This window comes from Dendropsophus ebraccatus, chromosome 11, assembly GCF_027789765.1.
Source record: "Dendropsophus ebraccatus isolate aDenEbr1 chromosome 11, aDenEbr1.pat, whole genome shotgun sequence".
NCBI classification, from domain to species: Eukaryota; Metazoa; Chordata; class Amphibia; order Anura; family Hylidae; genus Dendropsophus; species Dendropsophus ebraccatus.
In genome coordinates, this window is record NC_091464.1 from 75023923 (window position 1) to 75038697 (window position 14775).

The window sequence follows — 14775 nt, forward strand, 5'->3', positions numbered from 1 at the left end:
TCACCACTCAACATCAGCCTCCATGTTAAATAACATCTAAAATGATCACTGAGCACGTGCAGAAGCCTTTCTTATTCATCTGAATAGGAGAGGTCCTATCTATTGCTCCCACTGGTCTATGCGGCTGATTCCTATACGCTGTTAAAATATCTTAGGCAAGATGGCCACTCCCAAAATGTACAAAAATATTTAAAATGTTGCAATCAGACAATAGAAACAGATTAGGGGGGAAAAAAACATATTTGAGTATCTGACTTTAATAAGTAGGAAATATAGGCGAAACATTGCCTTTCATTTATATATTTTGGGGGTCGAAATTTAAATCTATATATACATAGATTTTGACAATTTTTTTTTTTACTTACCAGGCATTATAAATATTATGACAAATAATATTCCTCATTGATAAATATTTATAACATCAGGTAAAATATAACAATTTTCAATTGAGAATCATTGGTAAAATGTTCTCGATTGCAGATATTTCTGTAACATACTGGTTGTGGTGCCCCCTGTTGTTTTTCTGTCCATCAAAGGTCTGAAGGTGCAGAGTAATGACCCATACTCAGGATCGCTTCAAGAAAGATGATGCCCAGGGTTCAGTCCTGGACAAAGAACTACAAGGTATAGCCCATTTTGTTTGCTCAGTTTTATTAAAGGGAGTTTATTAAGTTTAGTCTTCTCCTGCCATAGTAACTTGTCCGCATTTCTCTGCTATTTCCAGGATAGTAACCAGGTAACATCTGACCCTTACAGATTTTTCACATGTTTCCAGCTGACAATTTGTCCTGTTTCTTGAGAAAAAAAAAACCCGCTGCCGTTAATAAACCATTCAGAGACTTGAATTTTCTTGCTTATTAGCAAATACTTGATATGACAAAGTGTTACAGTGTTCATTTTCATATCGGATGGAGATGTTACCTGTCGCCGATGTGTTCATTAAATTCATGCAAGTTATAGTCATGGTCACAGTGATTTTTCTTTTGAACTTTTTTTTTTTTTTGGCGTTAGGTGACATTATCTATGAAGGCTCGGTATAACATAGGATCCGGTGCATAACAAAGGAAAGGTTATGTCAGAATAAATAAGAAGAGGGCAAATACATCAGAGAATACAGGGAATGACAGAGTCACAACTATTACTGATTAACAGAAGAGGCATAAAAGAAAGATGCCTCGGCTTCCAAAGATAGGAACAAAAGGTTTTGACCTTTTGGTCCACCCAGTTGTATAGAGCATGCTCTCAACCAAAAACAGAGCATGCCCCCTATTATAAGTATTTGGTTTAAAAAAAAAAAAAAAAAAAAGTACTTATGGCCTTGTTCAGCACTCCTTGAAATGAATACAGAGGATACAGAAGACCCCTTGAAAAAATACAGATCACAAAACCAAAACCGGACCCCAAATTATATACGGACCCTAGATCTTGTACGCAGACCCAAAGCTGTTGGGGTGTTAGGGTGTGTATTTTATAGTAGGATGTCCTGCTGTTCCTGATTTCACATGGGGCATATCAAAAGGTTTGATCAGTCATGGTCTCAGAAGACACCTCATCAACCAGGTGAGCTGAAAGAAGATCGCTGGAGTGCATTTTACTTACTGGCTCAAAGCAATCTACATCTAGGTGGCTCCATTATACGTCTATGGGGTCACTGGGCATTCTCCTGATTGGTTAGTCCCCCACCAATCAAAACTTTTTCACGTGTGCGACATGTAATGTTACATGTACTCTAAGATGGTTTCTGAGCTTCCATCTCAGTCCAGCCCTGGTGTGCAGTGTTCCTTATGCTCTAAACATTGTGCTGTTCATTTGCATTATAAAGTACTTTTTGCGGTCCAGCTCAAGTTCTTCCATAGAGCACCTGGATATTCTTTAATGCTTTTTGTATCCTTTTTATGGGCAGATGAAACAAAAGTGGAGTCAGCACTGTGGTTTTGGCTGCTTTGCTGCCTCAGGACCTGGAAAATATAAGGGCAGCAGCCTATGATCTCAAGCTGAAGAGACATTGGATGATGCAACAGGACAATGACCGAAACACACAAGTAACTATACAGAAGAATTGAAAAATATTTTTTAGAATGGCGAAGGCAGAGTCCTGACCTTAAAGGGGTTATCCAGGATTAGAAAAAGCACATCTACTTTCTTGACCTGGTGATCTCTGTGTGGAGCTGTTTCTGGAAGAAAGAAGCCATGTTTTTCTAAGCCTGGATAACCCCTTTAATCTTAAAGAAGCATTCCGGAATTCTTTTTATCTGCCCCCTTGCGCATATACTCACCACCAATGATCTGTGTCCCATGGCGCGGCTTCATTCCGATGCTAAGGCTCCAGTTTACGACATCGCTTTTCTGACCCCTCTTCTATCTCCGTGTCTATTAAAGTCCAAAAGTCACACTCTTCCATAGAGAATGCATGGAGGATTGTGACTTTCGGCCTTCAAGCGGCTGGAAACAGAGAAGCGTTGACGTGAACACGCATGGGATTTGAATAGCACCGCAGCACCAGAACAGAGCCGCACCGAGGGACACTGATCACCACTGGTGAGTATAGCGCGCAGCGGGGCGGTGGGGGGATGGGCATTCAATAATAAAATAAACATTTCCAAAATGTTTCTTTAACCATATCTTGAAGAAGACTGGAAATGCAAGGCATCCAGGAAATATTGTTGAACTAAATCACATAAGAGAGAATGCTTACATTTCGAAATTGTGTAAATCTAAACTTCAATGATTTTCTCCCTGCACTGTGGATGTTTCCTCAATACAATACAATGTTTCCTTTCTACAACTGCTTGCAAGTTCTTAGTTTAGTTCCATTGTATTAATCTATACCTGTATCAGGCCACATTTTATTTGTACACAAATACTTGTACTGTAATTACAAAGGGTGCACTTACTTTTCTTGCAAATGAACTTCAGTTATTTTACTATGGTTTCTACAAGAGTCCTACTGTGTTCATGCTACATTAATATAGTTTTATGTACCACTATGTATGTAAATCAGATTGAGTATTCCTCCTCTATCTCCTTCTCTAGAGTCCACACAAACATCCAGACAATGAAGAATTAATAAAGATGAAATATAACTCGGTAATTACATCTATTTAACTAGAACGCATCTTCCCAAGGAGGCCGCTGAGCGTTTACAATCAGTGCTAGTCATTGCACCAGAGGTAGCAGCCACCTCAGGGGTCTTATACATCATACATACTGGCTGTATCTCCAACATGTCATATTCTTCCATCCATGTGACAAAGCATCCAACTAAACAGCAGCCTCTTCTCCATCACATCCCCGGAGAGTCGTCTTCTTTGATGTTTTTTACATTTGTCAGATAAATAATACAGTGGAGTATTAATTATGTAATGAAGCCGTATTACCAAACCAGTGATCTCCATGAAGACGTTATGTTTTATGGCAGCTGTGTAACATATATGCAGTATTACTTCTCTATTAATTACACATGTACACGTCGGCAGAACTGTGAGGAGTGAGAAAAACAGGATTACACTATTCTAGTACATTGATCCTTTTAAGCTACGCCTGTAATAATACATTGTGAATGCACCAAACCTATAGATACGGGGGGAGATTTATCAAACATGGTGTAAAATGAAACTGGCTCAGTTGCCCCTAGCAACCAATCAGATTCCACCTTTCATTTTCCAAAGAGTCTGTGAGGAATGAAAGGTGGAATCTGATTGGTTGCTAGGGGCAACTGAGCCAGTTTCACTTTACACCATGTTTGATAAATCTCCCCCACTGTAATAGTGTGCTGTGCTTCTTTAAAAGTTGTGAGATGAGCAATAATGCATGCAGTGCTGTTAGTGTAAGTGAACGATGATGCATACAGTTACAGTGCTGTGAGGGGCAATGTATACAGTACTGTTAGTGAGCTGTGGTGCATTCAGTATTGTTAGTGAGCAGTGATGCAGTCAGTATTGTAAGTGAGCGATGATGCATTTACAGTGCTGTAAGGGCAATGTACAGTATGCAGTACTGTAGGTGAGCTGTAATGCATTCAGTACTGTAAGTACTAAATTCATTACGAATATGCATACAGTGTTGTGAGGGTGATGCAAACATTACTGTAAGTGAGCAGCCATGCATAAAGTACTGTAAGTGCAAGTGGAAGTGGAAGGCCCCCTTCACACGTCCGGAAAAACCATCCGGATTTCCTATCAGGAAATCCAGACGGATTTCCGTACCCATGGACTTTAATTAGTCACGGACACCCTTCCGGATTTTTCCAAAAGGGTGTCCGTTCCGGAAAATAGATCAGAAAAAAATAGGACATATTTTTATCCGGAATTCCGGCACGGACGCCCCCATAAAAGTCTATGGGAGCGCCGGAATCACGGGCACTTTCCTGATGTGCAACCACTGGCACTCCCCCCCCCCCCCCCCCGCACAGACATCAGCAAAGGGCTGTCCGCCGCCCCATCCGGACCAGACCGAACCGAACATCAGCTGCCCGCCACCCAAAGAATCCCCACCCCTCCTGGAGAGGACATCAGCCCTGATCCCCCCCCCCCCCCCCCCCGGACCGGAGAGGACATCAGCCCCGATCGCCAACAACCCCCCCCCCCCCCCCCCGGACCTGTGGCCACCCAGGTTGCAGAAGTACAACTCATACCATGCCATGCTGGCAGGCCATCATGGGAGTTGTAGTTCTGCAGCCTGTGGCCATCCAGGTTGCAGAGGTACAACTCTCATCATGTCTCTGCTGGCAGACCATGATGGGAGTTGTAGTTCTGCAGCCTGTGGCCATCCAGGTTGCAGAAGTACAACTCTCATCATGCCTTGCTGACAGGTCATGATGGGAGTTGTACTTCTGCTGCCTGTGGCCATCCATGTTGCTGAAGTACAACTCCCATCATGCCCTACTGACAGGTCATGATGGGAGTTGTACTTCTGCAGCCTGTGGCCATCCAGGTACACTAGGGGCTGTGTGGGTACGTGTGATGTATGTTGGCATACTAGACCATATTAAGAACTATTTTTTTTTCCTCATCAGGAATTTCTGAAGGTTTCCTGATGGTTTCCTGATGTTAAAAACGGATTACTGTCAGGAAATCCTGATACTTTCCTGATGACATTTGAGATCTCCTGATCAGGATTTCCTGACAGTAAAAACTGACATGGACATGTGAATGGGGCCTAAGCAAGCAGCAATGCATACAGTACTGTGAGTGGTAATTCATATAGTACTGTAAATGAATGGCGTTGCATTCAGAACTGCAAGGGCATAGTGATGTAATACTGTATGTAAGGGAGCAGTGATGCATATAGTACTGTAAGCTGTGATGCATACAATACTATAAGTGAGCAGTAATGTATACAGTACTGTAAGTGAGTGGTGATTCATTTGGTACTGTAAGTGAATATTGATGCATACAGTACTGTAAGGGGATAGTGATACCTATAGTAATGTAAGCGAGCAGTGATGCATACAGTACTTTATGAATTGTTGCTCAGCATCTACAAGAGCAGGAAGTGCAGCACAAAACAAGCGTAACTAGGATTCACTGAGCCCCATAGCAAAAAACTTAAAGGGGCACTACGCACAACACAAATCACTGCGTGTGTGTGTGTATATATATATATATATATATATATATATATATATATATATATATATACTCTGTGATATGGCCAGAAAATAAAATCTCTTGTGGCCAGTTGCAGAATCCTGGCTGCAGCCACAAGAGTGACTGGCAGAGCAGAGAGCCAATGGCTGCTTGCTCTGTCAGTCCACTGTTTTACCTATAAGGGCCCGTTAGGAACTTTTGTGGTTAAATACATAGGTGTAGGAGCAGACTACCTTCTGCTAAACCCATTATGTTCTGTAGTGTGTAAGTGACCCAATGTTCAGAAGACAAGGAGATCTTTGCTTTATTGCTGATAACCCCTGACCTCTGCACTGAGCTGCGCACATTTTCCTACTTAATTGCGCAGCTGGAGAACAGAGGTCAGAGGTTATTAGTGCAGTGAAGCAGAGATCTCTGTCTTCTGCTTGTTAACCCTTTTTTTGTGTTGCAGCATGTAAGTAAACATTGGGTCACTTACACACTGCATTACATAAGGGGTTAAGCAGAAGGACACACACTCTTACCTTCTCCCCCAGCCCCTCGCCTGCATTGGCCCCATAGCAACTGCCTACCCTGCCTCTATGGTAGCTACGCCACTGCTCCCTGTTAATAGCAAAGGAGGCTATGGAAACATAATAGCTCTCAACCAATCATATTGGCACCCACTACATTAATCTATGAATGCTTTACATCTTTGTGTAACAGTTCATCCCCATATCTAAGATCTCTGCTTGCTTTCACAAAATTTTCAGAGGCTAAAATCTTTTCCAGGTCTTACACTTGCTACAACTGCATTCAGTCTAGACAACCATCTGTGCACTAAAAAAGCTGAGATTGCAGAATAATATCATTTTTTTCAACAAGCTGGAGCTTTCATTGCTGATCTACAGATGCACCTGGAGCAGCTTCCACTGGTACACATAGCGTGATTGAATTTTCAGCATTCACTTGTTCGTAACTAAAGCACTAAAGCAATAATCTTCCTATGCATTTCAAGCTTAATAGATATAATATGAAAATACATTTTACCCACATTTACCTGACATCTTTCTATCAGGACTTCTGACTACTGCTGCTTTTTTTTTGGATGGAACCAGAAAGACTAGCTTTTACTTCTCATGCACATGAATGAGTCTTGGGCACCAATGATCCTGTCACTGGTTCGCCAATTCTCATTCTTTTGCTAAGGACCAACCACTACCTACCAGGAATATTCCATCAGACTTTCCATTTTGGAGACTCTACCCTATGCTTTCTCATCTTCTTTACAGGTTTTAATATATCAAATTTACTTTTCACCACCATCACCAGATAAGTTAGTCACTTTTGTTCAGTGGTTTTAAAGGGGTACTACGGAGAAATAAAGTTATAGAAAGTTATATAGATTTGTAAATTGCTCCTATTTCAAAATCTCAAGTCTTCCCATACTTATATGCTGCTCTATGTACTGCAGGAAGTGGTGTATTCTTTCCAGTCTGACACAGTGCTCTCTGCTGACATCTCTGGCTGAGTCAGGAACTGTGCAGAGCAGTAGCAATCCCCATAAAAAACCTCTCCTGCTCTGGACAGTTGCTGACAAAAACAGAGGTGGCAGCAGAGAGCACTGTGTCAGACTGAAAATAATATGCCACTTCCTGCAGAGCACACAGCTGCTGCTAAGTACTGGAAGACCTGAGACTTTTTAAGTTTCTGACATCAGTTGATTTGAAAACTTTTTTTCCCCTCTGGAGTACCTCTTTAAAGTTATGGCTAATGGATGTGGAGAAGTACAATATAGTATTGCTTAAATTAACAGAGCATATAAACACAATAGAGGAGGAAGAGATACATATACGTGATGAGATTCCTCCCACAGAGATATGAAGCCTAATATGTTTATCTAATACAATGCAAACAGCCTCCGTCTCATACACCATATACCATATTTAACATTCAAAGCCACAAACTTTGAAGCCATCTCCCTTCATCCTGATGTGCAGAGAGCGGTGTTGTAAGCGCTCTGCAATGACACAGTAATTTGGAAAAGCCAAATATATATTTTAAACTGAACCTATTATCAAGGCTTAGGGAGGGAATTGATTAATATAGCAACGTCCTATCTAGCCATGGCAGCCATTGTTTTATCTATCAATCCAAGGAGGGTAATAAATCACCAGCTGGGCGCAGACTGATATAGCATCCAAATGAAGGTAATGCAGGCAGATGTTATCGGAAATCCAAACACTCTATAAATAAGACCACATCCAAAAGGACTTGTCACATTTAAAAGTTGTCGCCCAAAAAAAGTAAAAAGTAAAAAAAAAAATTCTCCCTATGACCAGGGCAGCATCTGCTAAAAAAATTAATTTGGCATGTAATGAATTGATCAATAATTCACAGATTTCCATGCCGACTAATTTTTTTTTTCCATGATCTCATTGTGTTTTACGACCAGAGGGGTGGTATGATATGTGACTGGCTTGCCGCACCTCTCAACTACTCCAAAAGTTTTCTACTGCATTAAGTAAACGCGTGCAAACACATAGGCGTATTAATTCTCAAGGTTACCATACGGAGGCATTTACCAGCATCGCAGGAGATTTATTTTAAGATATTTAGCGCGGCTGAATAATGGGTTGTGAGCGGAATCCGAAATGAAGCTTCATTTTCCTTGTCTCGTTAACTCGCACTACGTCTTGTTGATTTCCATTCTCTTCAAGCGCCCGGCTCGCTGTATTGAGGAGATGGGTGTTGAAGAGGAATAGTGATTTGTCATGTTTATGATGATGAATGTGTGAAAAACAGCGTTCGTGTAGGACAAGCAACACGCGCAGGCGGCCATTAGGTTGGAGGCTCAGTGTATGGAAAATAAGACTAATTAAAGGGAGGATTATGGACTTTAAGGGAAACTATCAGCAGGTTAGAGGAATCTAATCAGCTGATATGTTCCTATTGGGCAGGAGGTGCCGAGGATGAAGGTATGTGTCTTACCTTCATACTCTGTGCCGTTCGGGTGCAGGAAGTTGTTTGCTCTGTGGTCCGGTGAGACCATTAGAAGTACTGGGGCACAGCAGGGCCCCAGCAGGCGCCGCTCGCCCAACGGCCAGATCGTCAATATGGAGGCGGTGCTTCTTACGGTCTTACCGGACCATGGAGCAAATGACTAACTGCACAGGAATGGCACTAAGGATGAAGGTAAGAGATATATCTTCCTCCTGCAAAATGGGGGCATATCATCAGGTTAGATTTGTTTAAACTGCTGATAGTTCCCCTTTAAAGGAGATCTGTTATGTTGAACGTGCAACCTGATCTTTCACCATCATGTTATAGAGCAGAAGAATCTGAGCAGATTGGTACATATAAGGGATAACATATATAACTATTAATAAGGGAAAACATATATAACTATTGACTGAGACCTCTGCTTATTTTGGACTTAAAAGTCCCAGTCCCGGAGCCCATCCCGCCGCCAAGAAATCCCCATCCAAAGCCGCGCACGCGCTCATCAGAGATTAGTCCCACACCCATAGAGAATGACGGCTCCAGTCATTCTTCATAGATGTCGGACTCATCTCTGGTGAGTGTGCGGCTTCAGACGGATATTTCTCAGCAGTAGTATGGGCTCCGGGACCGGGACTTTGTGGAGGCAGTAAGTATATGGGTCTGCACCGGGGGGTCGGCCGGGCTCTGCCCCAGCATGGGGGGGTGACAGGTTCTCTTTAAAGTTATTTTGAATCTTTTCCCACAAAACTATATATCAATCTGCTTAGCTTTTCGTACTCTAACATGATGTTGGTAGACTTAAAAGAATTTTTATGGTAACAGGTCCTCTTTAAGGTATATACTGTCTTTATACAGAGAGAGTATATCAGGAAGGTTTCTTATGCCAGGGACAACTTTATTCGGTTGAGGTTAATGGCTTTTAAGAAGGCAATTGTGAGTAATTGTTTGGGGGGGGGGGGTTGTTGTTTTTTGTGAGTAATTATGTTTTGATTTTTTTGGGCTGATCATAGAATTGTAATTTATTTCTTATAGTGGTTACAACTGCGCTACTTGACTGCGGGTGAGTGTCGAAGTCAGGGAAAATATGTGATGTTAAAGGGGTTATCCAGGCTTTAAAAAACATGGCCGTCTTCCTGAAACAGTGCCACTCTTGTGCCCAGTTTGGCTGTGGTTGTAACTCATTTTCATTGAAGTGAATGGAGCTACCATACAGCACCTGAGTAGGGATGGTCCGAACCTGCCGAGGTTCGGGTTCGTACGAATTCGGACTCTTGGCAATGATTCCCGCTCTCTTAAACCTCTGTGGAGAAGGTGGATACAGCGGGAGGACCGCCTGGAAAACTGGGATACAGCCACAGCCATAGGCTGTATCCCAGTTTTCCAGGCGGTCTTCCCGCTTTATCCACCCTCTCCATGGAGGTGGAAGACAGCAGGAATCATTGCTGAGAGTCTGGGTTCATACGAACCCGAACCTCGGCAGGTTCGAACCATCCCTACACCTGAGGACAGGATTGGTGCTGTTTTTCAAAGAAAGAAGCTGTGCTTTCTCTAATCATGTATAACCTTTTAGAATACAATTCTAGAAAATTCGATGCAAGGCATCTCCAGACCTGAGTTGCTCTTCCACCACATCTCAACACTTATCACCAACTACCAGATAGTGTGGAGCTTATGGTGCGTTTACATGAAGCGACAATTTGCCCAATCGAACGATTAACGATCAGTGTTTAGATGGAACGATATATTGTTTTAAAAAAACACTTAAGCCTATATCACACATAGGGTGAATCGGTGAAAGACTGTTTACACAAAGCGATCTGCTAATTTTCAGTGAATGACCAGCGATGATTTGAGAACTTGTTGAAAGATCAAAAAGAACGATTTATCGCTCGTCGTTTGATCGTTGGCTGTGTTTACACGCGCCGATTATCGCTCAAATGCAATAGTTATTGTGAAAATTCGAACAATAATCGTTCCCTGTAAACGCACCATTATTCTTTCACATTGAGGCTACCAGGTCACCATTAAAAGAGAAATTGTTGTTGTTTTTTAACCCTTTATTCCGACAACAGACAATATTGTATTGTGATTTGCTATGAATATATGCCTCATATGATGGCTGCCGAAGTAGCCGCACAAATCACCTGCATGGAGTTCAAAAAATCTCTCAAAACAATCCCATCTTGTTTCCACATATAGTCGGCACTGTATGCATAATGTCATTTACAAAATACTGTAGAAACATTACATCTCCTGCAATAACACCAGTAGACAGATGCATCTGCTGTATAAAGCTGATCTGGCATCAGGTGTTGTATGCAGAGCTCCTGTCACACTCTAATACAATGAAGACGAAACAGTAGAAGATAAAAGCACCTGCGTCTCTCCGAGCCGACGGATGATGAGAAACTGTACGGAGGTAAGAGAAGATGTCAATACTTCTAATAACATCTCGTGGAAAAAATCTATTCAAATAAAGTTCTGGTGAAGATCACAGATCAACCAGTCAGCAGGGGAAGTATTGTGTGCTGGTAGTATCGTGCTCAATGCTGCAAGACTAAGAGTATGTTCAGACACTGCGGAAAAATTCTGACCACTGGGACCCCTGCAGATCACAAGAACTGGGGTCTCCAGTTTCCTAAATGTTTAGGTATGGATTTCAAAATATTGTGGACTGAACTTATTAAGTTATTTTTTTTTTTTTTCAGTATTTGCTTGTATAGCCCATTAAAGTTCATCATACTACACACACCTATGGGGCTGCTCCAAAAAAGACTTTTTTTAACTGATAGGTAGGCGTCTTGTTCTCAGAACCTCCCATGATCAGTTGGTAAAGCCCATTGAAGGAAAATATAGAGAGGGATTAACTGAAACTGGCATCTCACGTGCCAGTCACTGGCGCTCCATAAAATGCCCCATGCAGTCTGCCTTGGGGCAGCATTTTAAAACTATAGGTCCTGGTGTTCAATAAGTAAGCATGGTGGCGGAGACACAGTGGCATATAGTCATGCTGCCTCCACCTTCTTTCAATCTACTTAAGCTTCTTTGGCAACCTGAGCAATGGGAACATAGGGGGAGATTTATCAAACTGGTGTAAAGTGAAACTGGCTCAGTTGCCCCTAGCAATAGGGATGGTCCGAACCTGCCGAGGTTCGGGTTCGTACGAACCTGAACTCTCTGCAATGATTCCCGCTGTCTTCCACCTCCTTGGAGAGGGTGGATACAGCCGGAGGACCGCCTGGAACACTGGGATACAGCCCATCCCTACCTAGCAACCAATCAGATTCCACCTTTTATTTTTCAAAGAATCTTTGAGGAATGAAAGGTGGAATCCGATTGGTTGCTAGGGGCAACTAAGACAATTCTACTTTATACCAGTTTGATAAATCTAAAGATTGTCATCAGAAAAAGCCAACCTGGTCCATCTAGTCTGCCCTTTCTTATTATCTTAGGATAGATAGATATATATGTTTATTCCAGGCAGGTTTACAAATTTCCAAGCATCTACAACTCTTTGAGTAAAGTAATATTTTCTCATGTTGTTTCTGACCTTTCCCCCCTACCAACCTTCTTGTCCCCTTGTTTTTGTGTTTAGTTTTTTATTAAAAACACTGCTTGACACTATTTATGGCCCAAATTTATTCAAATAAAAACACAGACATAGAAATTTTTCTGATGGCTTTTATTGATATCTATCGAATGTTGCCACCAATTCTGCAGTCAGGGGGGAGAGATCCACTGAACTAAGCTCCCCAATCTCATCATCTAGGCTGCCTTTGTAAAAAGGTGGCAAAATATCCTAAGGGCCCTATTCCATAGGACGATTATCGTTCGTATAATCGTTAACCATAAACAATCCAAACGACTGCTATTGCGAAATACCTGAAATTGTTCACCCATTTACATGGAACGATAATCGTTACTTATGATCGTTCTTGCGGTCATCTTGTCGTCGCTATTGTGTTCCTCACTACTGCAAACGACCGAGCAACGTCTTATTTAATGTGGACGATTTGCGAACGAGCAACGATAAAGATAGGTCCAGGTCTTATTAGACGAACAACGATTTCTCGTTCGGTCGTTAATCGTTAACTGCTATTCAACCGAACGATTATCACTTAGATTCGAATGATTTAACGATAATTTGAACGATAATCGTCCCGTGGAATAGGGCCCTAAGGGTCATTTTTACATGTACAGATAAATTGCTTAAGTGCTCATGATGATTTTCTTTCTTTTCAACAATAGGCGTTTTTATGAAAAGAAAAATCGTTATGAAAAGTTGTTAATACAAACGTAATTGCGATTGTATATGTGACCATAATTGCATTCGTATATGTACTGTGACCGATGAGTGTTTACACTGAAAGATTTGAGAATGATTAACATGATTTTGGGGTACATACGAATGACATACGAATGAATTTTTGTTCGTGAATTGATTGTTTACACCAGACGATTATTGCTTAAAGAGGATGTACCACCAGGTTCATCCTCTTGAATTTAACATACCGATAGATCGGCGCCATCATGGGGAAGCCGGAGCCGCGGTCCGCTTTTTGAACCGTCGCCCAGTTCTCGTGCATGGTTCCGTTCTATCCAGCGGTACCGGGCCATGCTGAAGCACTGGAGGTCGGCCGGCCCGCCCTCAGTGGGAGGGAATTCCCTCCCCTCTATGTCGCGGCTCCATTACAATCAATGGAGCCGCGTCATAGAGGGAAGTGAATTCCCTCCCCCTGGGGGCGGGCCGGCTGACCTCCAGTGCTTCAGCACGGCCCTGTTCTGCTGGATAGAATGGTGCCATACACGGGAACCGGGCCGCAGTTCGAAAAACGGACCGCGGCACCGGCTTCCCCATGACGGCGCCGATCTATTGATGTGTTAAAAGCAAGAGGATGTACCTGGTGGTACATCCTCTTTAAATTCGAACCATTTTACAGTTTTTTTGCTGTGTAAAAGGCCCTTAAGGCCCCTTAGTGACCGTCATAAAAATACATATTACCGACCACTAGGGGGGTTAAGCAGCTCTTCTTTCTGCTTTTGTGGGAAACACCCCTGTATAGCATTGAGAGGTCCAATAGGTCAGTGATGGGAAAAAAAAGAAAACAGCTATTTCCCAATATGACATCGGTAGGTAAAGTACTACACTGAAACATACAACATAAACAATACACCAATCAACCAAATACCGTATACCAACCCCCAAAAATATGGAAAGCAAAAATTTGCTCAAAAAGTAACAAATATGCTCTATTTTTGGTTTGCAATGCGTACAATGTAGATAGGGAATTGTTGAAAGGAATGTTCACCATATAAAAAGCTCATTCTAAAACATGGGGGACAGTTATTAAGTCAAGCCTTTTTAGCGCTAGACCTAAAAATTTTCCTGCAGCGCCAAGGCCCGCTTCTACATAAAGCCTGTGTGCACCAGAGCCTGTCCGTGTGCACACACAGCAAGACCTCAGAGCTGGCATAGGTTTCTTTAACAATTTAAAAAATGTTAGATGCATCGCACACTGAGGCCACGCCCTCTATGTGTGTGGCCTCACCCTTGCTCCACCCCCTCTCGCCCTTCTGGCACAAAAAATGTATTCACATAACAAGCGCGTACAATTAAAATTATTCACATATGGCTCCTCTGCGCCAGAATATTTAAAATATGCCAGTTTATAAATATCCCCCTTAGTGTTACTTTGTTTCTCAATTTTTCATCATTTTTGTTATTTTTCTGTGATATTTTTGGTAGCTGGTTACACTGAGACCACAGCTACTGCTATAATTGGAGCAAGCAATTTCTGACTGGCCATCAACCATCGCAGCCTCAGTCACTGAATGCCGGAGTTTATATCGCTGAACAATTTGTCAAATCTGACTTTTACTATTCCATGTGGAAGCAGCTTATTGATCATTACTAATAAGAGTGGCATATAGAAAACCGGAGCGGAAGAAAACTCATATAACAATATAACATTGTACTTCGGAAGCGTAAAACGGACCCTCGAAACAAATGACTGTAATGGACGACTCAATGGGGCTTATTGTTCTTGCCTCGGTGCTTGATGGTCCAAGCGCTACTATCCAAATAGTGATGGGATCTCAGAAATCCAGTCATGTATTTTTTTATTTTTTTTTGCAATTGATGATAGATGGAGGAAAGTATAGAAACACCTTTGGAGATGGTTCAGGGATTCCAATAACATTTGCT

At 42.1% G+C, this 14775-nt stretch overlaps 1 long non-coding RNA gene across 2 annotated transcripts; it reads right to left on the reverse strand.

The window, feature by feature from the left end:
- Nucleotides 1-238: 238 nt before the first annotated feature.
- On the reverse strand, nt 239-3507 carry LOC138767872 (uncharacterized). Of its 2 annotated transcripts, none has more exons than XR_011358867.1 (3): nt 3209-3507; nt 1862-1958; nt 239-794 (listed from the first exon to the last, which is right to left on the reverse strand). It is a non-coding gene; the product is annotated as an uncharacterized lncRNA (long non-coding RNA). The 2 variants fall into 2 exon arrangements; XR_011358866.1 differs by having other exon boundaries at nt 1826-1958.
- Nucleotides 3508-14775: the final 11268 nt, after the last annotated feature.